The 23,869-nt window shown below is 45.2% G+C and overlaps 1 protein-coding gene across 1 annotated transcript in view; it reads right to left on the minus strand.

The window, feature by feature from the left end:
* The window catches only part of Serpine2 (serpin family E member 2), a 59,473-nt gene extending 39,799 nt beyond the window's left edge, over positions 1-19,674 (minus strand). Inside the window, exon 1 of the mRNA XM_046440001.2 lies at positions 19,552-19,674. The gene's annotated coding sequence lies outside the window, so the exon portion shown is untranslated. The remainder of the gene's footprint in view (positions 1-19,551) is intronic.
* Between the last annotated feature and the right edge of the window lie 4,195 nt (positions 19,675-23,869).

Here is a 23,869-nt window from a genome sequence, read left to right on the forward strand (position 1 = left end):
CTAAACTGGACACAACCCAGATGCTCCTTGTTGAGTGAACATCTAAAGAGAATGCAGAGCACCATGCAGAGCACAGAACACCACTGGGCAAGCAAAAGGAATGAACCACTGATCCACAAAACGACTTGGGTGCAGCTGGAGGGGATTATGCTCAGTGAAAAAGATAATCCCCAAATAAGACATGGTGTGTGATTCTGTTCATGTGACATTCTTGAAATGCAAAATGATAAGACAGATAAGAGAGTAGTGGTTGTCAGGGACAGAGAGAAAGGGAGGGGCCAAGGTGGGTGTGACTGTAACAGGAGCACAAGAGGTTCTTGTGAGGGAACTCTTCTGTGTCCGGAATGTGGTATGGACACATGAAACTACATATGATAAAACTGCACAGAAGTCAATTCACATACACACAGATGAGGACACACCAACTGTGGTATGTACATTAGGATGGACTGCATCTGTGCCAACCTCCCCTGGCAGCACTGCACGATGTCATGCCAGCTATTACCTCTGCAGGAGACCAGGGGAAGGATTATGGGATCATCCTGGATTGTTTTTTTACGACTGTGTATGAATCCACAACTATCTCAAAAGAAAATGAAAATGAAACTACTTTAAGATTTTAGTCAGCCACCAGATGCCACTGTATCTTAAGACAAATCCTTCTATTACTTTCTTTTCCAATACTACAAGCACACTAAAACTGAAGATATTCTTTTAAAAGATATCCAAATATGTGTTTCATAATTGTACATTCTCATAATTATTTGGTTTGTGAAAACATCAATTCTTGGTCTTAGAAAGAAATAAAAGTAATTAGGACACTACACTTGGCCTCTGCAGGCTCCTGAGACAAACCATCCCAGTTCAAATCTCAGCTCCAAGAACATTAACTGCATGACTTGACAAGTCCACTGTGCCTCAGTTCCTCCATCTGTGACAAGGGTAAACAGGCATCCCAACCTCAGGAATTGTGGGATTCTGCCTCGCAGGACAGTTCCTGAGGCCTCTGTCCAAGGTGGCTTGTGTCATTATTGTCTCCTCACAAAGGGCTGAGACCACCCTCTCTTCTGCCTCTGAAGGTCTATACCACATTCCATCTTAACCTTTACTCCTACTGCAAAATATTTAGGAGATCTAATTTCCAAAAATCAAAGGAATTTAAAACTGCCTTTTAAATTTACTCATGCTCTTTTTTTAAATTGCAGGCCATTTCTTTGATTTCTTTGCTGCAGAAGGAACTCAAAAGGCTTCTAGGTGACATTGCCAGTTTCACATCTGGTCACGTGTCCTCAGGGAAGCAGACCTGAGGGTTCTTGCCTTCCCCAGGGCAGCAGCACAGCCTGGATCTGAACAGGGTCAGGAAATGACTGGCGGGCACTGGGCGGCTGGGGAAACAGGCCCAGGCCCTGGCAACCTTCCTGTGTCCTTTCTAAGGCTGCTGAGCTCAAGATTCTTAAGAAGTGTTTTCCTGCTGGCCTGAAACTGAAATAGGGTGAGACTAGCCTTCAGTAATTTTTAAATAGTTTTAGTGTGGCACAGCCAAGACAAGCCCCGTCCCAGGGGTCAACAGATTCTAGGGTAGAAGTCTGCATTTCAAGCCACTCTCAGTACTGTCGTGAGTTTAGATGGATAAAACAGCACCCAACAGGAAAGGCACGATGATTGCAGAGACCCCCTGGAAGTCATTCTGCACTGCACTGGAAGGACAAGCGTGATGGCACTGGAATGAGGGGTGACCCAGGAGAAAAATCTCAAATGCTTGCAAGTAAACCCTAAATCAGTGTTGGAAGGAAGGAGGGAAGTTATGTAGAAGTTCTCGTGGAAATTCAAGGATAGGAGGAAAAACTACTCTTTACTCCTAAACTTGCTGTTCTCCCTGGCCCCACATCCATTAAGTGATATCACCAACCATCCATAGAAGAATCTAAGCCCAAAGTCTGGGAGTTACCATTTCCCTAGCTCATCTAGACCATCAACAGGTTCCATCATTCTACCTGTTGGGTATTTCCTGAATGGTCTCTCTCTCTCTCTCTCCATCTCCTTGGTCCCTGGTCCAAGCCATCACTTCTCTGGACCAGAACATGGGTCTCCTGCATCAACTCACTGCCTGCCCTGCTCCTTTGACTGTGCTGACAGGATAGCCATGGCGGCCCTCCAGACCTGAGTCAAACCCTCCTATGGCCTCCTTCACCTCTTGCAAGGAAACGCACACCCCACCCCCACTCCATGGCCCAGGAGGTGGCTGTCTGGTCTGGACTTGGCTTCCTTCTCTACGCTAAGCCTGCAGGCTCTTTTCAGGTTCAAGATCCAAGCTTAAATTCCCTCTGATTGGGACATTTATCATTTTCCCTACTCTTTGTGCTTGTGGGCCTGGCAGGGACCCTGTCTGTCCTGTTCACCTCTGCACCCAGTACCCAATAGGGCCCATGGACATGAAGGTGCTCAATATACAGCCAATACACAGAGGCCTTCAAAGACCAACTTAATTCACACAGCAAGCTATGCTTGACTACAGTAGCCACCATCTTACAGCAGGTTATGGTCTAAAGTATCTGGGGAAGTTCATTTGTTCTTTCTTGAACATACACTTAAATATGGGAAAGTTCTTTCTTTCTTTCTTGAACATAGACATATTCTAGAGAAGTTTTTTTTTTTTTTTTTAATAATTAATTCCTGACATGTTGGGCTAGATAATTCCTTGCTGTAGAGGGCTTTGTGTTATAGAATACCTAGCAGTATCTCTTGTCTTTATATAGGAGAAACCAGTAGCAGCCTCCATCCAGTTGTGACAGCCAAATGTCTGAAGACACTGACAAATGTCACTGGAGGAGAGAGGAAGGACTGCCCCTAGATGAGAACCTCTCTAAGAGAGAAAGGTTAGAAATTGATGGTTAACTGCTCATTCTGCCTCCAAAAGCCTAGTTAACCTCTACTGTTTCTGAATCACAAGAGCAATAATAGATTTTAGTACGGTATTACCTGACCCCCACTGCAACATCATTGCAGTAGGAACATTCATTCCAAATCCCTAGTAAAGTATTTAACAGCCATGGAGGGGTGGGTTGGCCTATCCTGAGAGACTCAGCTTTCTCTTTTCTCTCCTTATCAGCATTCCAGGCGATATCTGAAGTGCAAAGGTGCAAAGAATAGGGGATGGTGGGAGGAACAAAGAGCCAGAGGAGAATTGGGAGAAGCACAGAACTCCTCATACCTGATCCGACCCTTGTCTGTTTGGCACATTAAAAACAAGAAGCTAGATGACACCTTGGTGTCTGAGATCCTTCCTGAAAGCACTACCCCACAGTTCAACATTCTCTTCCTTTCAGGAATGAAATGTGAAGGACTGCATCTCTACTGATCGAACTCCCTGTCTGCCTGTCTCTAATCTGCTACTGAGTTTACAGTACCTATTCAGGAATGCAAAATGACTTCCTAGTTTTACCTGCCACACTGCAACAATATTTTCAATTATTGGTTAAACTGCAAATGCCCCAGGAGTCATTTAAATAAATCTCACATGTATGAAATAGTCAATTGTGTTCTCTGAGCAATTCCCAGCTGTAAAAATAGAGCCATACCGAACTCATTTTTTTCCTTCAGCTAATTGAAAATAGTGCACATATAATGCATGATTTAAAGCACCCAGGAGGAATTTTAATTTGCATTCCCTATTTCAAATGTACAATCAAATGCTGTCTTAAAGTGCTCTACACATTTAATTCAATATGACTTGCCTGAAGCCCCATCCACTCCTAAATTTCAACTCTGTGAATTGATGATTCGAGGTTTTAATGCTCCAAGTGACTTTTGAAACAATGGCTTGGATAGGGTTGCTTTTCCTGAGAAAACAAACACTCCCAAACTTGACCGATTCAAACCTTGGAGGCCCAGAGGAAAATTTCCAAAACAGCAGCAAGACACCTGTCTGGAGGATGGTACCATGTATAAATAAGAACATCCTTCTCCAAGGAGCCAGAACGGTGACTTCGTACATGCCCAGAGCTGCGGCCCTGCAGTGAGGCCACCTCCACACTCCTCATGGTTGATCAAGATGGTCCATCAAGGGTAGCAGAGAGCAGAGTCTGGGGATGAAGACAGGCTGGAGCAGTAACACGTGCTAAATAACGAGGGTGTCACCTGACTTAGGATCACCGTCTGCTTCTAAAAGGGCCTCAGAGGCTGCACAGGCAGCTCATGTGCTTCCCGGTTAACAAGTCACAGAGGCCCGACGCCAGGAGGAAAGCACTGTGGCAGAAATGACAAGGAGGAAGGGAAGGCAGAGCCAGACTTCACAGCTTTACTGGCAGAAGATAGAGCCCTGGAAGGACCCAGAACCCCAGGCAGAAAGTGAGACAATACCAGGGCGAGGAGCCCCAGGCAACTGGAAGGCAGCTGCTTGCCTCACCTCTGCTCCCAACACTGCTGAATTATCAGTGTCCCACTCCTCAGCAAATCAGCATGAGGAGGTGAGCACCCCAAAGGCAGCCCCAAGTGCCCCAGGTGAGCAGCTACCCGTGGTGGCGAGTGACAAAGGGTAACCAAAGGATGACAAAGAATGGAAAGCATTAGAGCTTAAGTCATGGGACACAAGGGACAACAAACACATCTAGAAGCTAGTGGAAGGACGAGTCACAACTTAGGTGGTTCCTGACACATGCAAACCTTCAACCCTTAACTTTTATTCTACAACTTGTGAGACAGAATTAGAAATAATAAAAGGACACAGAAACTAGCAATTTTAATAACCTGCCACCCAGGACTATTCTCTCATATTATCTATGTAAGATGTTCCCAACATTTGGGAATGAAGGGAAGGAACCTAGTACGGGTAACTGGTGACACATTAGCCTCCTGTGCCCTGCTGATGAGAAAATTCTTTACAGGCCACATGGAACTAGCCCAGGTTTTAGTTCTATGGCTTGGGCCAACTACATGCTTTCACACGGTGCTTACCAGTCAACGCATCAACATACCCTAACAAGCAAGCTTCTCATCGAGTCCAAAGGATCCTTTCATTGTCAACCCAGCTCTTATGAGTTTGTTAGGTTTTAGTCAGTCTCTGCTCTGCAACAGCCCTAGTGCGCTGACAAACTTGAGATTTCTTCCATGCTCCGTGCTGTGGATCCCAATAGGTGACATCATTTAAGCCACCACATTCTCTGACATCATACAAATAAAATGCAGCTCTTTTTATCAGCCATGTTATGTTTTTCTTCTTCCTTTGGCACCCAAATAACATCTGCTATCTCTTTTCCCAGGGAAAAGAGAAGGAAAGAAAGAGAATGTTGAGCTAGTGTTATACAAGCTGAGAAGGAGAGAAAAGGGAGAGCTCAGAACAGACAGAACAGCTTCCGAGCACACCTGAGCCCCCCAAGCGGTTCACTTCAGCAGTTCAAACACTGAAAAGGAGACTTAGAGAAAATAGACAGTGTTTTTCCTACCCACGCTCCAAATCCATCAAAGACATTATATTAAAAATAGAGATTCCAGGCTGGGGATATAGCTCAGTTGGTAGAGTGCTTGCCTCACATGCACAAGGCCCTGGGTTCAATCCTCAGCACCACAAGAAAAAAAAAATGGATTCCACTGGTAGTCATGGAGCTGTTACTTTCCATTTTTATTAGATGACTGTAGTGCTGCTTTGAGACAAGCATTGGCATCCGCAGAAGTGATCTTGTGATACCCGAATCATTGTCTTCTGTTTTTCACTCTGGTTCTTGTAACAAGATCTCCTCTCTACCCAGGATCCACAAAAGGGACCCACTCGGTTGGTCCATCCAAATCCTTCGGCCTATCTTTGGGCATGGATGACAAGTCACAGAGTTACCTAGAAAGTTTGGACCATATAAGAGGAAGATGGTCCCTGATTCCCCCACTTTAACTTGTGGAAGAAAATTATAAGAGCTACCTTCAGAACTAAACTAAACACATAAATCAAAATATGTATGTCCACAGGCACAGGTTCTGGAAATACTTCTAAAGTAAGGACAGGAAATGAGGCTTGGGGAAGATCAGAGGAGACAGTTAACAGCTTCCATTTTAAGAAGCTTTTATCTCCAATTCTTTGCTCTTTTTTATTCTCTTCTTTCAGTACAAAGTCTGTAAACAAATAAATCTCAATGGAATAAAATAAAGATGACACTCCATATTTATACACTTGGGACTCCCCTCCACTAAAACTCCAGCAAGCCATCACTAACCCAAAACCGTTCTTCAAAGCTTAGAAACCCTCTGAGGTGACGGGAAGGAAGCACAGTCCCAAACTTGGCTTTGGTTAGCAAATCCGGGGGCTCTTCCATCAGCTTGCCCCAACCTCGCTTGTAGCAGCTGATGCCAAAACTTTCTGAAGGTATCTTGGGGCAATGACAGGGACACTGAGCTGTTTCCTAGAAGAAACCTGAGTTCACTCTAATATGACTGTGGAACAGCCCTGTCTCATCCTAGGCCTGACTCTACTGGATAAGTCACACGCTGCTCTGGGACTCGGTTTCCCATCTATGACCAGTGATAACCCTCCTCCTCCTCCCTGTATCTCAGAGAGCTGCCATGAGGACCACACATGATGCTGTCGGAAATGGCAGGTACACCTAAACTCCTCCTCATAGGACCTGCCATTTTCCCCTGCCCCATGCAAAACTAACATGAGAGAACAAGGATGTCCAGAAGTGAAAGTCAAAGACTTAATGAAAGGTCACTTTCTCACCTTTATCTAACCTCTGGCATGAGACAAAGCACTGGGGAATCCTCAGGGCTGTGTTTGTGGCAGTGTGTGTGTGTGTGGTGTGTCGGGGGGTGGACAGGGTCAGTTCTTTGTATCATGAAATTTGCATTTTATAGACGACACCACCCCAGTTGTTCACAGTCCATTAGAGATGGACTTCCCCAACAAGGGGGCTGGTGTGTGGCTTCACCGGAGATTTATAAAGCTCCTGCTATGCACAGAGTTGTGACTAGTCATCTCACCCAGAGAGAAGTGGAGAGGCTGTGTAACCTACCACATCACACAGCCAGGAGGCAAGGCAGCAGGCAGCAGGCGGAGGTGGCCCACCTCAAGACGGACAGGGCCAGGGCTTCTCCCAGGGAGAGGGCCAACGGATGCCACCCTGAACTTTCACCTCTCCTTTCACTCCCAGGTGCAGAAGTGAGTTTCCAGCACACCTGAGGACCCTCTCCACTTCAGAGTCAGCCATCCCTTCTTCCAACAAATTCCTGACTTCTTTGGTTGACCTCTAATTCCCACATGAGCACCAGGCATTTCTCAAATAGGGCCACCAATTCTCCTCTTCCCACAGAGAAGACCTGCATGGCCCTTGCGGGTGCAGGTCAACCTAGACTAAACAAGATTAATGACAAATACGTGAAATAACATGAGAGTCAGAGGTAGTGCTTCTCTTTCCACTCCCACTTTCCATGAAGCAATTGAATTCAGACTCCTCACAGACAGCTGCCAGAGCCTGCCATCACTTGCTGAGTTTCCAAGCGTAGCATCACCTCACTGTCTAAGGTGCATGTGACACAACACTTTCCAAATCCATGTGTGACACTGCCATGAAAAAATCCCACCCAAAGCCACAACAAGCCTTGAACAATGCAGCAGGACCATTGCCCATGGAGGTAAAAATATATTCACGACCCCTGCAGCAGATTAGTGACTATGTTACTTCTTAAAAATGTCCTTTAAGGGTCTTTTCCATCTGCCAGAGAGTAGCCAGCTCCTCAGCTGATTCGCTTCCTCATCTGCCTGACAGTGAAGCTGGCCACATGTCCTAGCCTCTACTGAATACACATGTGACCATAAGACTGACTGTAATGGAGAGATAGAAGCAGAGGGGAATCACACTATCCATGAGCTCACAACATCAGTATCTCTCATCTGCAATCATCCATGATGTTTCTGCTGTCATGAGCTTGATGCTGACTAGCACCGTGGCCTTCACAACTGCCTGTGAAATAAAGTAGCACCACAAAATGTTGGGAGGCTGGGTCATAGAATTACTCAGTTTCACACAGACACACTCACTATGGGCCTTATGCAAATGGAAAATCACCTCCCACAGCATTTGAGCCATGGCATATGTTTGGGTTTATTTGTTACAGCAGCTAGCATTACATGAACTAACACAACATGCAACACTTGGCAATCATGACATTATGATCTCAGGAATAAATAGTGTGTATTCATTGTCTTTCCCTTTTTTTAAAAAAAAAATAGCACCTTTTCATTGCATAATCTTTATAAGCACAAGTATTGACCGAGATTACTTCAGGCTAAGATGCCTTCCCTTGATCTTCTCAACCACTCATGCATGGGTGCCATCCACCTACCCTTTCTGTAAACTAATGAATGTATTGGGACCTTGTAACTAGAAAGATTTTGAAAGGACCCCATGAGATAGCAACTCTTTTTTCCTGAGGAACAATTTGGGAGAGATTGTCACTTCATGTTCAGACACAAAGTCTTTAAACTGGAACATTCTTTTTCACAGAGAAAACACTCCATTTCTGTTCCTCCTGATGACTTATCAAGGCAGCATTCAGGTCCTAGAGTCCACCTGGGCACCTAGCCCAGAAGAGATGGGCCTTCCTGCAATTCTGTATACTCCTGGGTCTTGTAGTCATGAGTATTGAATGAAAGTAAAAGTTACATACAAGTAACTTTTAACTGTTCATCAAAACTTTTATCCTTTTTTTTAAAGGGAAGTAACTTCTCCTCTGTGAGGGAGTGATCTGTAGCATTCAGTCACAGAGAGCCAACCAAACAATTCTTAGCTGATACAAATCAATAAATACCAATTCTGCAAAGTTTAGGGCAAAAAGAATTCCATGGAGAGTAAAGGAAAAGGAAAAAAACGAGGGCTGTATCATCACAGGGCTAGCTAGGCACCCATATTCATCAGCTGCCAGCTGCCAGCTCATCTTGCACATGGAGACTCACCTCTCGTACATCCTCGTGACATGTAAGCCACTTCTCCATGTGAAGGGCTTTGTGTTAGCACCACTCAGACTCCCAGCTGGTCACCTAAAAACTGAGCCTTGCTGCCCTCAAGTCACACACGAGGACAGGGAGGTATCTCACTGCTTGTCTACATTCCCCAACCTCAGGGAGCCTCCAGGGTCCTCATCTACAGAACCACCTTGGACCACAAGCTTCTCCAGGCTGCTTGGAGGATGAATCAAGGCAATGCACATTTATAAAGCATGTTCCTAGGCCACAGCTGCACAGGCCTCAGTGACTGCTCCAGTCATGCTCACAGGCTACTCTCCTGGAGTCCAGTCATGGCCCACAGGGAGGGAGTAGGCTTCTGTGTAGCCCTGCCAACGATTCAGTACGCACTGACCACTGCCAGCTTGACTTCCCAAACACCTCATTAGTGTCACTCATTCTGGCAGCTGATTCTTGTCCCAGTGCAGGACTCAGGGGCAGGGTGGGGTGGTAGGATCAGTCTGTTGCAGTGGAGGAACGTTATCACCAAGACACATGATGATAATAAAAAGCAAATCAGTGTTATGATAGTTTCATTGTTGCTTTTAAATCCTCTATGAACAAGGCCCTCCCTGACTGCTTCTGCATCCCCATGATGGTAAGCCACTGTTCCAGGCTATCTTGAATTGCAAGGTATCACAGATGTGCCTTTCCTGCCTAAGTGGCTGTTTTGTAGCTACTTCTCCATGCACCTGTTACAGAATAAGTGCACCAAAACTAGCTCCTTAACTGAACACTACTCAAATACTACAAGGCTGCCACCTCCAAAGTCCTGTGCAGGGAAGTTACATCAAGAGTAAGTCCAGTGGAATCCCTTTTACACTCAGGGAAGAACGCCCTTCAGGAACATGGGAGGGAACCTAGAGAGAAAGAGATGAATCAGCCACATGGCTTGTTCATGTGGCTCTGGAAAATGGATGGGAACAGGCCAAAGTCAGGGGGCTGCTAAGGGTGTGTGCCAACTGTACCCAGACTTCATGCATGTCAAGGAAACAGGGGTCAGAGGTATTGGTTTTTCAATCTGCCACAGCCCTGACCTTGCCAAGGGACTTAGGTCTCAGTATTTCCTTGCTTGTGAAACAGGACAAACATGATCTTTCTCATCCTCATCTTCGACATTCTCCAGCTGTGGAAATGGAGCACAGAGGGAATATCTGTGGCCTAAGGTCACCCAGCAACCAAAGGAAGAGCTGAGATTTAATCCCAAGTTCTTCCAACTTCCAAATTCATGCTCTGCCCAACCATGTCCTGACCTTTACTCTGTGGGCCTTGCTCAGCCCCCTATGGTTAGACTCGGCCATTGAAAAAAGCATCTTAGAATTGAAAACATCCGTCCACATGGGTACATGCAGACCTGGAGTCTTCCTCCCAGCACAGAGCCTCTGAGCAGATTGTCTACCGACCTGAATCTTTTCACTATAAACTAAGACTAATTTCTACCTTACTAGGGTTGTCAGGATTCAACAAGGTCACATACAATACATGCCCAGCAGTAACTGACACACTAAGGATCAACTTTTCATTTCCTTCTCCCCTTCAAAGCATCTTTCATGCTCCTCCTTGCCAGGTACAGTGGAATGAGCCCAGAAGGGGTAGAACAGACTTGAGAGTTCCCAGCAGGACAGAGAAGACACACAACTAGAACACAAGGCAGAGAGCAGGACAAAAACATGATTTTATCACAGTACATGTTAAAAAATGGACTATCTCTTGCCCAAAGAAATAACAGGCTAATAAGCAATGTATCTACACTGGAATAATTATGTTTTCCTACCTTCAACTATACTGAACTAATTCACATTAGTATGATCACCACTTTGGTATCATAATTTACCACCTTGCTGCACAAGAATAGGTTTATTATGAATACTTTAGCATCTCTGGCTATTCCTCCAAATTGCTATTTTAACCAACATATCATTAAGAAATTAACATAGGTTTGGCCAAAGATTGTGTGAGTCTTTTAGTAAATTGATTTCAAAGAGAAAATCTACATCTTTAGAAATTTCTCTTTATAATGAAGCCAGCACACAGAATCTCCCAGCCACTCTCAGAACAATGGTTCAGGTGGAGGCATATACCCAGTGTCATACAAAGTCCCAGATGGATGTTTGCCATTAAATCCTAAAAAGGCTTATCAACAGTAGCAGAAAATGCATTTCCTATCTGGAAATGTTTGCTAAGGTTAATCCAACATTCTTAGAATGCTCTTGTATATCGAGGGAATCAAATCATAATCAAGCATGCTCAAAATGGTTATTCCTAGCTACCCGGACGTCATTACATAGCCAAGTGACTTTTTTCAGTCTGAAAAACAAGGATGAGAAGAGACAGCTCTGGAAGCTACACTTGCAAAGGCCTATACATTAAACCCAGTAGATATTCACTCTACAACTAACTCAAGGGAAAAGAGCACCCAGCTGCCAGAGCTGGTGCAACATGCCCCTCAAAAGAGTCCTTGCTAACACGAGTGTTTTCCCCCAGAACGCAAGAGTGGAGTCAGAGGGAGGGTGTGTCACAGACCAGCCATTCTTTGTTGGCTAGCACACGAAGAGCCTGAAGTCTGCAAAAGAGTGCTGACCACGGGAATACTGCCCGCCCAGAGTGCCACAGGACAGGGAACTAAGCAAACACACTGAGCAAGTCACTTTCTCACCAGGGCAAAGACACAATGGAAATGAGTCCTGAAGAAGTGGAGCCCCTGCCTGTACTACTATGACAAACATACCGTAGGGCCACGGCCACCGCCACCTTGTGTTCTCCAACCCAGTTCCATTTCTGCCACTGTGCTCAGCACCTAAGATCCACTCTCCATCCCACAACAGTTAAGGGGTGGTCACCTTCAAGACCTGCTCACAGATGAACAAAGTGGAGATTGGGAAAGTGCAGAAACGTGGCCATGGCCTCCTGCTTCCAATGGACAGAAACTAGATTAAATCAAAGTCTACTGGACTCCAAAGTCTACTGGACTCCAAAGCCTCCCCACTCACTCTTCCTTACCACTGTGGAGGTGGAGGAAGAGGAAGAGGAAGAAGAGGAGGAGGAGGAGCAAGAGGAGAGGGAGGAGGGGAGGAGGGATGGAAGGAGGAAGAGGAAGGGAAGAGGATGAGGGGAGAAGGGGAGGAGGGGAGGAAGGGAGGAGGGGAGGAGGGGAGGAGGGGAGGGTGAGGAGAGGGAAGAACCTCTGCTAGTTAGAAGGGATAAATTCTAAAATAAAGGTAACTATAAACTTCAGAAGTTAAGTCCCAAACAGAGTTCAGTGAGGCACCTTTTAGAAACCATGCCACACTTCTTCTTTGGTTCTCTTGAGTTGTATTCAGTGCAGCCTAAGTTATTACTTTGGACTCTGTATAAATGTACTCTACCTTCTCAATCCAAAGTTCAGCACTAATTTTAGACTCCAGTCTTAAGAAAAAAAAAAAGTGTCTAAGGAACAAACTGGAGTGGGGGTGGGGGAGAAGGCACAAAAACATTACTTCAAATATCATAAAAATATTATATTGGCCTCTTTCCATCTGGTGTGCTTTGGTTGTATTACTGAAGGATATCATGCCATGTTTTAAAAAGAGCCATGTGCTTTGATGGGAATTTCTTTCTGATTAAGTATAAAGACTGCTGAGACATAAATCTTTGAAATCCGCTACTGGCTCACAGTTCATTCATTTACCAACCCGGGTCCAGGTTCTGGCATCAATACACACAGGCTGTATGACTGCGGCCACCTCAGCTTTTCCACACTCTTCTTTCCCGACTGTATGACTGGGAGTGCTATTCCTAACTATCCTGGAGGCAGGCATGAGGTTCAAGGAGGCCACACACTGCCAACTGAAAACTAATGGCAGTTGGGTAACTTGCCTGCCCTGCACACCCTCTTCTCAGTATGCTCTCCCCTGCTGGCTACGGGGTTGAACATGTGACTCAGCCTCAGCCAATCACAGTTTTCCATTCTCCACACCAACAGTCATTGGCACAGGAAAAGGCACATGACCAGAACTGGGAGCCAATCAGAGCTCCTCTCCAGGATTTTTTTTTTTTTTTTTAATTAGAACTGGCAGGGAAGTCTCTTTTCCCTCTTTGATTGTGAGGGTATAAGGAGAAAGCCTGGATCTATTTGCAAGCATGGTCTCTGAGGGACAGAAGACAACCACTAGAGAGAATTCAAAACAAGAGACAAAGCAGAAGAGCACCTTCAAGACCCTCAGTCTCTGGGTCTAGTGAACTTCAGAGCCAGAGCCACTTCCACCATGCCAGGGATCAGCAAGGGAAGGCAAAAGCTCTCCCCTGGTGTTCTGTGTTTCAGCCTGAGCTATTTTGACTTAGGTTCGTGTACTTTAAGCAAAAGATAATGTAGGAGTTAATAGTTCATATCATCTGAACCAAACCCTCAACAAAAATAACTTCTCTTAAAGTAGATTCCTTATTTAAAAAATGAAGAAAAAGATGAGCTTTAGTAGAAGCAGCAAACACTGCTATTATTTATATAGTACTTTCCTGAAAGAAAGAGGCATCTATTTTCACTTGTAGGTACCTTATTCATTTTGGAGTGGGCTTTGTATTTGGCATAAAACTTTCTCACATACCCACACCCACTCTCAAGATTTGGACTGTAAAACTTAGGGCAAAAACAAGTGGTTATTTTTCTCCCTTCTATGGAGGGGGAAAGGTGGAAGGGTAGGGAGAGAGGGCACTGATGCTATTTTTGGTATGTTCTCAAGAGAAACTCCCCAGGTTACCAAAGCTCTCACTTGGGAAATAGGGGTAGAAATACAAAAATAAAGCAATTTACCAAGATGTGCAGCCACTACAAGCAATTCGTTCAGTCTTTTCATAAGATTATTTTTTACATTAAAATCTCTTCTACATTATTTTTCTCCTAAGGATTAACTGATAAAAATAGAAAGGCACAGTGGATTCCAATTCTCAAATTATCTTCTGAAATGAAGGGCAAAGTCTGAGGTCAAACTGTAGCAAGATACTGGGTGTTTATGATCTGATCTTAAACTATGGTGACCACCCCAACCTTGGGATCAATTCAAGGATGAAATGTGGGCCATGTTTGTCAAAACACACCAATGGCATTACAAATAGTCAGAGGATTACTTAGGCCCAGTGGCCATCCCATGCACAAAAGGAATCACAGGAGGATGCTGACTTTTCTGGACTGGGCTTACATCCAGACCTAGAAACCTAACAGCAGAATAAAGGGGAGACTCACTGACCGTGTAAATGGACTTGGCTTATTGGATGGAAGGTGGCATTTCATTTCTCAAAAGAATAATAAAACCATCTTTCAACATTCCCGCACAAATTGGGAACTTAAAGAAATAACCTAACAAGGTAATTTTTGTATTTTATTCCGTTCAGCACTTCAGCATATTTTTTAAGAACCCACATTGATTTTCGACCAAGCATGCAATCTATTCATGAAGAAAGATGATTTGGAAAGAAAAGATGGGAACATTCAGGGGGAAAAGATTCACAAAGAAGATCCATGTTGAGCGGACCCTATTAACAATTTTATATATTCCTCCAAATGGAATAAAAAAGAAACGTTCATGTTGACCCACAATGCTATTTGTGGTACTAATACTGAATGATTTTATAGACTTTAAAAAGAGAGGCAGGAACATCATGGTACATAAGCATATAATAATATATCCAAGAAAAAAGTTTATCTAATCCTGATATTTATAAGAAAGCTGGATCCAAAAGAAAAAGTCAAGAAAAGCTTTTTTTTCAATCTATAGGACCATTAATAAGATGCTTTTGAGATCATGTATTTCAATGATACCCACTATACAAAGAGACTGATTTCTGGATGGTCCATATACAAACTCTATATATATGGTTTATATATAGAGTGGCACAACCCAGGACACTTCAACCAAACTTGACTAAAGATATTAGCCAGAAAATTCTATGGTTTAAAAAAAAAAAAAAAGAGAGAGAAAGGTCATGCATCACCATCATCACCACCAAGGTTAATGGAAATAAGCCAAAATGCATTCTCCAATCTTGTGCAAACATGAAAGGTAAAATGCAATCCATCCAATGGACCCGGAGGAAAGAGAACCAAACTGGAGGGTTCAGATGAGCACAGTACAAGTGAACATGGGCACAGAAGCACTTCCATACTGTTCGTATCTAAGTAATATTCTACTTCAAAAGACTGGTTGACCCCAAAGTTTAAAAGTGTGAAGGTATATATCAAACTCAGAGATACCAAAACCAGACGTGGAGGGTGGGGTTGGGGAGAACTTGACTTTAAGCCTAAAACAAGCACTCTTCCATAAAACTTGCAGTAGACCTGTGAAAAATACAAAGGCAGTTTAGTTCAGACACTTAAGTGTCTTTCTGTTATACACCACAGCTGGTGCAAATGAAACTAAAACACAGACACATCTTCCCAGAGCTTTGAGTCTAGTATGTAAGTACATGTTCTATGATGGCAACTGCCATCTCAGAGGTATGCACAAGGTAGGGGGTGTATGTATGTGTGTACTGCCTACGTGCTAGAGAGGACCAGGGTACTGATTGCCAGGGAGGAATTTGTGGAACAGGTGAACTAGACCCGAGTCTGGAAAAGAGTGAAATTAGCCAGACATTGAACACAGGAAGAGGAAGGGAATTGCAGGCAGAAGTCCAGCAAGAGCAAAACCAGGAGGGCACAGCCCAGCTCCATGGTATGTGGAGTCTACAGGAAGCCCAGTGTGCCAGGAAATAGTTTGGGGAAGGATACAAGGTAGGGATGTGGGAAGGAGTTGAAGAACGAGAGATCCTGCCAGGTCTTCATAAAGAACCAGCAGCCTGGTGAGTCCCAGGAGCACCAGGGAAAGTCCCTGGCTCTGTACTGAGAGGAACTTGGACTCTGTGCTAGGTCTGTCCAAAGGCAGCTGAGTGAACTCTGGGCCCATAATGTTCCTAGGGCTGAGGGCTCCTGGGGCAGCCTGTGCTTCCACACTCACAGTCTCCCCACTGCCATCTCGGATGTGAAATCCACCCTACCCCATCTCCTTCCAGGGGGGCTTTGAGAAGGGAGGATGGTGAGGGCTGTGAAATTGGATATAAACAGCAGGTGAGGTAACACTAGAGTTCTGCACTAGCCACCATACACAGGTCAAAAGCATTCTGAGAGACTCAGGTACAACCATACCCAAAGATAATAGACTGCTCACCTTTTCAATCTGAGATACTTATTCAGAGTTGGGATTTATCCCCAAATCAAGAGGGAGGCACTGACTTTGAAGGACACAAGCAGATTTTAATTTCAGAGGGCTGGAGGATCATACCTGCAACAATGTGGAGGACAAAGATACAGAACAGGGTGGGGGAAACCATGAAGCAAGCCTCTGGGATTCCCAGGCTGCCAATGGCTGTCTCAGCCTATGGTTGTAGGCTCAGATGCCACGGGAGCCACAAAACTACTGTCACTGAGAGGAGCATTCCTATTTGGGAATGTAAGAGAGGCTACAAATCTAAGATACATATCCATATTTCTAAATATTAATTCAATTTCTGTATACTTTGTTCAGGTCAACAACACATCTGCCAGTTAGAAGTGGCACACTGGCCACCATTTTGCTACTTCTAGATACTACAACAAGGCAGGGTGAGCATGAGCACAGCGGAGATTTATGGGATCTTACAATAAAGAGAAGCAACAGGACTTGGTGACTTGCCAGGGTGGGAATGCAGAAGTCTGGCATCACTGGAAGCTTCTGCATATATACCTTGGAGACGGAAGGAGCCACCACCCAAAAAAAGAGGGAGACATATTTGAGCTAATGGTGATGTGGATATGGGGTGGGCAATAAAAGCTAAAATCAGTTTTGTATTTTTTTTCTTAATGAAACTGGATATATCCAATAGACATAGGTAACTGGTTGGAACACAAGGAGAACGCTATTAATGCAATGCCAACCTTGGACTCACTTGACTCTGGTGATAGTTGATACTGTGGAAGCATGATTAACCCAGACTCTAGGCAAAGTAGAAGAGGGATGGGGACAGAGCCCTGGAGAACCCCAGCAGGTACCAGAAATGCCAGGGAAGCAGAAGGAAAAGCATAGGTGGTAAGCAGGGAAAAGCATCAGTAAATCATGCACATGCCTCATCAAATGTGCAGAAGGATCTATGGTACGCAGGAGTTTGCTTCTTCAGGATACAGTGCAGGTTTTCCACTTTGGGGAGGCCACACCAGTTTGCAGGAACTGAGAAAAAAAGGAGGGGTTGGGGAAGTAGTAAATAGTTTAAAGAGCCTGGGGATATGTAATGGTCATGAGAAGTGAGGTAGGATGCAAAGAAGGAAGTTACAGCATTTAAAAAAATACTGCTACAGGAGAAAAGAGTTCACAGGGAGAGGCTGAACACAAAAGTGAAAGAGGGGACTACGATTCCTAAACAGAGAGGCATAGGGATTCAGGAGAGACATTAGTCATTGCCACACAGAGGTCTTCTCTCTAATCCTCGCCAAGTTCCTAATTCAACTTGATTTTTCTTCTGTCATTCTACTCTATTCAGTTATCATAGATTTTATAATATATTTATGTTTGCTTTCTGTCTGCTTTTTTCCCACAAGAATGATAGTCCCATGAGAACAAGAGCTTGCTATATTTACCATATACTAAGGCCTCGCAAAATACTTGACACATGAGATACCTAAGATTTATTGGATGACTGGGTAAATAGAGAAAAGTTTGGGGAGGAGAGGTACAGCAGAATGTGGAGCAAGTCTGATGACCTCTACTTTCTCAGTAGAATGGGCCACGAGGTCACTTGCAAAACCTGAAGGAGGAGGCTTTGAAGATCTCTGTGTTGAAGATTACAATGTCAGTACCAGTTTGCAACCTGGGAGGAAATAAGCTTGTGGTTTGGAGACCTAAAAATCCTGGAGGTTCTGACTCCAGAAGTTGAGCATCCCAGAGTGAAAGCAGGATTTAGGTGTGGTTGGTGTACTGAGAAACTGGAGAGGGTGAAGGTCCCAGGATTGAGATGGTCAAAGAATTGAGACTCTGAGGCATCACCCGTATGCACTCTGGGAATAGAGAAGGAGGAAAAGCCTGTGATCCCAAGTCCCCTATGCTGTGACAGAAGGACTGCCTGGAAAAGGACAGCAATGTGAAAGTGTGGCTGGGGACTTGATTAGGTCACCAGTTCACTTCCAACTCTTCCACCTCAAACACTCTCTGGCCAGTGTTTAATCACCCATGAGTGGAACTGCAAATAATATCCTTCAGAGATTCACTACTTTTTGTCCTTTCACTAATATATGAACTTCATGGGAGGCAGAAATTTTCTGCATTGATTCATTCCTTAGAATAAATGATGGATGACATCTTCATGACCTTCAATAACTGCTCTGCGCTGTACAGTGTTTTCAAACATAATTTTAATAAGGATTCAAAACTAGAGCTTGAAAGAAACCTTAGATTATTTGGGCTAGTACCTTCAATTGTATACCTGAAAGAAATCTTTGCTTACATTTTGCATACAGCACATAATTACTGATTTAGATATGCAGATAGCATGGAAAGTACCTTCAGTTTTTAAGTGTGCTTTAGATATACAAATTAGCAACGTTGACATCTGTGTTCAACTTTTGATATAAAATCTCCAAGGTACTAAATTATCAAATAAATTGTTGCAGAACAGTTCAGAGAAATAAACTGTTCCCTGGCTTGAAAGAGGAAGACAAACCTTCAAGCATCTTTTTATGTTGATGCTAAATATAAGAACAATCTCTGCAAATTAGTCAAAGCCAGATACAGCAGCACTTAAGAGATCTCAAGACAGAAACATACTTAGATTATGTTTTGTTCATTAAAGCACTAAAATCTTCAATAGCATCTTCCATAATACCTGAAGGTGCAGTGCTGTCTTATGTAATAGAAGCCTTCCCTCCTCGCTCAGCTTGTGGGCAAATTAAATACCTAATTCCGTCCAGAATTTGAGTACTTTCACCTTATCTCTAGTCACTAACCAGTCTCACAATTCCCACCTCGACAGGTGACGAAAATAACAGAGATCTGCTAGATAGAGTTAAACCGGATACAGAGGCCAATTTAAAGCTCTTCCTCAAATCCCTGGTCCCCTCCACCTTGCTCAGTCAGAGGTAGAGAGTAAGAGTCAGGCTTTCCCTGTCCGGCGGACAAGCCAGGCGAAGTACGGGATAGGGGACGCCCGCGAGTAGCCGGATTCCTCAGGTTCAGGGTCAGGGGCGCCAGCCGGGATGGACCCCCAGGAGCCACGCCGAGCTCGGGCAACGTCTCCGCGGGCCTCGTGTTCCCAGATGTAGGCACACCTGGACGCCCCGGCAGGCGCGCCGCTCCTCGCCCGGCCCGGGCGCTCCTCGGGGTTGCAGCGGGCGGGACCGGGAGCCGGCGCGCACCCAGTCCCGGCCAAGGCAGCCTGAGAAAGTTCCCTCCGCCTCGACGACGGCGCCCCGGCCCCGCTCGCCCCGCAGCCTCGGGTCGGGCGCAAGGTCGCGGAGCCGAGCTGGCGGCGCGCGGAGCCCCGGGACCGGTCCCCAGCGCCCCTCCCGCGCCGGGGACCACGCAACCGGTACTCACCGCCCGTCGCTCGGATCCCCAGGTGGCTGCCGCGGAGCGCGGTGCGGCCGGAGCCGGGTCTCGGCGGGGCGGGGGAGCCGGGGAGGGAGGGCGGCGGCGGCGGCGGCGGCGGGGAGGGAAGGAGGCGGCGGCGGCGGCGTCTGCAGACTCCGAGCAGCCCGTGCAGCCCGTGCAGCCCGAGTGCTGGAGCAGCGGCCGCGGCTGGGGCTTTATCGCCGCCCCGCGCCGCCCCCGCCCCTTCCTGCCGCCCCCGCCCCCTGCCCGCCCCGCCCCGCCTTCCCGCCGCCGCCTTTGTGTGCCAGCGGGCCGCAGCGCCCCAGCGCCCGGGCTCCGGGACACCCCCACTCCGCCACGGCCTCCCGGATTCCGTCCCCAACGGGTCCCCGTCGTGGGGCTGCGCCCAGAAAGCGCCCGGAAACGCGCAGACCCAGAGGTGCGGTGCCGGCCGTGGCCCAGCTGCACGTGGGTCGCCGGATGGGCGTGTGCGGAGTGGCGGGGGTGGGGGGATCCTAGGACCAATGGCACGTCCCTGGATGCAGGACCCGTGGTCTTGACTGACCCCTGGGAGAGGGGGGCGCAACCGGACCCCGTTTAGGTGATGGGGATAACGGCGGCCGGACGCGGCTGGAAAGGGACAGAGCATCCCTCGAGGCGCTTTGCGGGGTGCCCTAAAGCCCACTCATCTTCGCCTGGAACAGAGGAGCCGCGGTGGGTCTACTGAGGCAGATGACAGAGAAGGGAATCCAGAATACTGGATTCCTGGCTGCGGTGACATCACGAGGTACCCGCAGAGTCCTGGGAATTCAGTCCCTGTCAACCGAAAACTACAGCTGATGGGACCCTGTGCGCCAAGAGAGAGGTGAAGACCTAGGCCGGCAACAGAGGGCGGTCCTGCTCCGGCCTCTGTAACCCAGATCTCTTGTCCTGTCCTTTGCGTCAAGTTAGGTTTGTGGGGACCCAACTTTAATGACAATTTATCTTGCCTATAGTGTAAAACCTCCCCAGCAGGCCTGTGGTCCAAGCTATGAGAAAGAAATGTGACAAATCTTGGACCAGCCCTGAATTATGTTTTCTTCTACTGATGAGAGCAACTGGGAACACAACTCTGCAGTCATCCTTAGCTCGCAGGTGGCCGGGCTAGACAGTGCCTAGGTGTGTTGACACAGGGGTTGCTTTTAAAAACATAAAATCGGCACCAGCCTAAGGATGTTCTAGTCTCTCCTACAATAAAAGGGGGAAAGAAAAAGAATAAAGCTATAGGGAGATTTGCCCCAAAATAAGAAAACATGAAATAAAGAAAACTTGTTAAATTGTTTTATATTCATATCTAATATTCATATTCAGTTACAGGGAATTATGTAAATCTTTTTTTTTTCCTTGTTGTTCCCCTTGCCTGGTGTCTGAAATGGTTTTCCCCCAGGCTTTTCTCATGACTGCTCCTAATACTTTAGGTCACAAGTCAAATACTGTCTCCTCTGGAAGACCTTCCTGAAGCTAAATTCACTTCCTTCCTTCTCCAACCTATCACTTTCATCAGATCCCTCATCATGAATGTATTTAAAAAAAAAAAAGAACTTGTTTCTTTCACTCTCCCTCATTACAATATGCTCCCAGATATCAGGGAAAATAAAGCAATCTAACATGGTTCCTTATCCACCTGATCCTTAGTGCCCAGAGCCATACTATACATATAGCAGTTGCTCAATAAATATTTGTTGACAGGGGATGAAGAAATGACAAGTATCTATCAAACATGATAATGATAGTTTTGTGGCTTGGCTCATCAGGGTGGGTGCGTTGAATCTGGAGAAAGTGCAGATGGGCTGGAATGGGGGAAGTGAGGAGAGAAAGCCCGCAGCTGGGGATGAGCTCCCTCCATGTGTTGAAGAAGCTGGGAATAGCCTCTTCCAGGTGGGAGGGAGTCATTGGAGAACCTACTGAAAAGACAAACTAGGACCAAGAAATGTAGGTGAAGCCAGATTAGGAATGCTTGCCAGGTTTTATCTCAATCTACTTCTATCTCAATCACTTTTTTTAAACTGAAATTTTTAATTGAGACAATTGCAGGTCCCATGCAGTTGAAAGAAATAATAATCAGAGATCCCTTGTAGCCTTCCCTCAGTTTTCCTCAACAGTAACATTTCACAAACTATTGCATAATATTATACTCGGGATATTAACACTGATACATTGACTCATATCTCAAACACTAGTTGATTTGCTATTCTCAATATTTTAGTAAAATTATTCTAAAGTTAAAACAGTTTTTGAGAGAGACGCACAGCAGTACTTCAGAGGATTTTAGTCTTTTGTAATGAAGTTAGTGTTTTTCAGGATAACATAAAACCTTGTTTTCCCAATTAGATGATTGATGGGGTCCAGACTCTTTATCTATAAAAGACATTCAGAAGTCCTGAGGATTTTCAATTTTGTTTATGTTTTCATGACTGGCGGTCACTTCCCTATTTTCTCCAGTACTGTCGAAGGAACATTTTTGAGCAATACTGTACATGACTTGTCAATTCTGAAATCAGACAGACAGGATGCAGTATTAACTAATATGCTAAAATAAACCCAGCCACTAATTCTTTTCTCTTTCCTTGGCCATTAGATTGGACTAACCATAAGCGTCTTCTAAGGGAAAGAATTCAAGACAAACACCCATTCTGCTAGAGGGATATGCTGGGAATACCAACTCTGCTCTTTACTGAGTGTGCATGGTTGGTATCAGCCAGCTTTCCTGATGCCAACAGGAGGAGACAGAAACAATGCCCTTTCCATGACATTCAAGTCACAGGGCACTCTGACACCTATCTCCAGAGGGCTGTTCCAAAGAAGGTGTGTTCCTATGTCAGCTGGTGCTCTCCAGGTTCCCGTCTTCCCTTCCAGTATTTGACCTTCTTTGAAATATATTTCTCATCGGTGTCCAATCAACCTTTCTCTCCTGTTGCTGCCTTGGTGTGATTTGAGAAATCCAGACCACTTAACTCTCCTATGTGGCTCTTTCTTTGCAACTTCACATTCACAGCAGAATTTCATTTTGTCCCTCAATTGTGTGGTTTGCCTTAATCCACAGATACAGCTTCAAATTGTTTATTCCTTAAAAAATAAAAAGAAAAAAGTGACCTGGAGTTGAGCCAGCTCTAGCCAGACTCTGAGTTTGGCTTTGTGTCCATAAGCTGCAGTTGGGAGAATCGCAAGAAATGCCCAAACAGAATAAAACAAATGATCTATTTAGTCTCGTTTCCTCTCTTGGAAGAGGTCCAGCGTGGAGTGCCTTGGAATAAATGTAAATCCCCTGACCCCACCTCCTCTGTTCCCCCATGCTCCCAAACAGTATGACCTTGTATTTAAGTAAAAACTGTCCTTAGCTCCCAATGGGTGACAGTGTTTTGTCTGGAAGACTGATGGATAGGATATTACAATAATAAGATAATGATAGTAGTTTCTCTACTATCTAACCTCTACTTAAGATATTACACCACAAGAGTGCATGTTACACAACATGATAGATGCAAATGCTGTTTTGTAAGATTGTTTCAACCAGGGGAAAGGAGAATGGTTTTAACAGTTCACTTATACAATTGCTTTCTGGAACTTGGCACTGTTGTTTTTGTTGTTTCGGCTTATAAAAGACATTTGCCTTTTATTTCCCTTTAAAGTTGGCTTTCAAATAAATCAAATTTCCTCTTTCTGTAACTTCTGAAACTGATTAAGCCAGAACATCAATTTGTTCTTTCCTATTGTCTATTTTTTCATTGACAGATTCAAAGAAGAGACTTTAGTAAGTGCTGGGCTGGGTATTATTTTCTACTTATATTTGATCAAATTGGTTGGAACACTCAGGTCCTGAGAAGCCCTTTGGCACTGACCCCTCAAACAGCAACCTCTCAGCTCTCCTATTACCACACGACGGATGCTCCCTTTCTCCTTCTACGAGTCTCTTTCATTTGTCCTTTCAACCCATCATTGGGCTCCCCTCCCTTCTGCCAACCCTTCCTCCATCCTTCCTTCTCTTCCAAAAGTTAGCAGTTTCTTCCATTGCCAACGACAGTAGTTTTTCCATTATTCTTTATCACCTTTGATCCTTTGGCAGCATTAGATTTATATTTTGCCCGGTTTTGAGACTCCTCTGTCTAACTCTCTTCTCCAGTTCCTCTCTTGCTTTTACCTTTCCCTGATCAAAGCCTCCTCCTTCTGTGGGTAGGCACTATGCAATTGACTACCCTCAGCTCTGTCTTCTCTTCTCCACTCCCTCCCAGCAGAATGAACATTGATTTGTGGCCAGCCAGTATCTACTGATCCCATCTTTTCCTAG

This window comes from Marmota monax, unplaced genomic scaffold (genome assembly GCF_021218885.2).
Source record: "Marmota monax isolate L192 unplaced genomic scaffold, Marmota_monax_Labrador192_F-V1.1 WCK01_AAM20220418_F8-fsc00041, whole genome shotgun sequence".
NCBI classification, from domain to species: Eukaryota; Metazoa; Chordata; class Mammalia; order Rodentia; family Sciuridae; genus Marmota; species Marmota monax.